The sequence below is a fragment of the Dreissena polymorpha genome, chromosome 10 (genome assembly GCF_020536995.1).
Source record: "Dreissena polymorpha isolate Duluth1 chromosome 10, UMN_Dpol_1.0, whole genome shotgun sequence".
NCBI classification, from domain to species: Eukaryota; Metazoa; Mollusca; class Bivalvia; order Myida; family Dreissenidae; genus Dreissena; species Dreissena polymorpha.
Window position 1 is genome coordinate 61,453,667 of NC_068364.1, and position 1,912 is coordinate 61,455,578.

Consider the following 1,912-nt stretch of genomic DNA (forward strand, 5'->3'; position numbering starts at 1 on the left):
ATAAATAAAACAAGCAACACCATACGATATATCGATGATATATATGTTTAGTTTTGCACATTTATAGATAGATGAAGCTCAGATCAATTTCGGGACCGGTCCCCACATTATTACAAACATCGGAGTGCAGCATGAAAGCCTCTCACTTTTTGACGTTGCTTATAGCGATGATAACTGCAGTACTGCTACAGAGAAAAGCACCTTCATTATTATTTCTGGCACTGTACGTATATGATATACATTCATTAAATGATACTTTAAATACAACTATCATCACCACCACTACTACAACTACAACTACTATTACTACTACTACTACTACAACAACTACTACTACTACTACTACTACTACTACTACTACTACTACTACTACTACTACTACTACTACTACTAATACTACTACTTCTACTACTACTTCTACTTCTACTTTTATTACTTCTATTACTTCCACACTACTACTACTTCTTATACTAAGAGCTATAAGCTCACAGTCCGCTTAAAATTCGATTCTGTTGCCGTTAAATACATTTAACTTTTAAATTGTAACACTATTTGCGCAACTTAATGACTAAAACTACCGAATGGTTTCATGAACTTTGCAACAGATAACATCCTTTACAATGTGTCCAGTCTGCGAGTAGGTTGCATTCGCCTTTATGTCTCAGTGGTTATTGCTGCATTTCCGGTAACAGTTCGTCTTTACGGAGTAGAAGGTAGATACTATTTCGAAAAATGAAATTAAACATGCAATGACAACGATCATACTCTGTGTTACATGAACTTCTTACAACAGTTCTCAGTGGATTAAATTATTTTGATGTATGCAATATTACAAATGCAACCATATAATACAGCAGTATTGGTGTCTGATGAAAGTTGAATATAATAAATAATTTTCAGTAATGGTTATAAGTGTAACTAACATGAAGTAAACTAATAGGCTGATATGATTATGTACATTTAGGGATTTGCCAATGAGACTTCGTTTTATGTAAATATGGTTATCATGTTTTCATTTACAATTATTTGATTAATTAATATGAAAAAAACTTAACTGAAAATATTTCTCACAAATAATGTATAACTATATCATGCGAACTATTCGTTTTAGATACCAATTATGTTGAGGTTGCTGTCATGGTTATTCAAGGAATATCGACAGTGCAAAGTATGTTTTTTTCATCAGTGTGCTTCGTTTGTAAAATCAGATAAGATTTAATTATTACATTTTATTTCGAAAACCAATAGGAAGTAAAACGTGCACTTTTTACGAACGATCCAGTACGCCGTGTATTGAAGTTATGTTTACAATTGTGCTTTTATCATCATTTTTATTTGTTCATCGCAATTCGGATTTGTATTTATAAGCATACAATAAGATAACGTGAGTCTGACATATGTTTGTAGAAACTGCTACAACCACCACAACAACAACTTCTAAAACAGTGTCTCCAACAACAACAGGGCCACCGACAACAACGGAGCCTCCGACAACAACAGAGCCCCCGACAACAACAGTTCCACCGACAACAACAGTTCCCCCGACAACAACAGTTCCCCCGACAACAACAGTTGACATATGTTTGTAGAAACTGCTACAACCACCACAACAACAACTTCTAAAACAGTGTCTCCAACAACAACAGTTCCACCGACAACAACAGAGCCGCCGACAACAACAGTGTCGTATGCAACAACAACTACCCTGTCAACAACCTCCGTGACGATATCGACCGATCAACAATCTACAGAGACTGCTACAACACCTGACATGTGTTATTGCCCGTGTAACATTTCCCTGTTCCAACTTAACATGACTGCGGAAGAGCTACAAGTAAGATGAGCAATGCGATACACGTTATTGTATAATCATAGAAAAAAATGTAATATTTCACAACCAGCGACTTTTCTA

At 35.3% G+C, this 1,912-nt stretch overlaps 1 long non-coding RNA gene across 2 annotated transcripts; it reads left to right on the plus strand.

Annotated features, from left to right (window-relative positions):
* The first annotated feature begins 594 nt into the window (after nucleotides 1–594).
* LOC127847732 (uncharacterized) lies at nucleotides 595–1,645 on the plus strand. 2 transcript variants are annotated; one of them, XR_008034145.1, is made up of 3 exons: nucleotides 595–713; nucleotides 1,112–1,168; nucleotides 1,590–1,645. It is a non-coding gene; the product is annotated as an uncharacterized LOC127847732 (long non-coding RNA). The 2 variants fall into 2 exon arrangements; XR_008034144.1 differs by lacking the exon at nucleotides 1,590–1,645 and adding an exon at nucleotides 1,408–1,548.
* The last annotated feature ends 267 nt before the right edge of the window (nucleotides 1,646–1,912 follow it).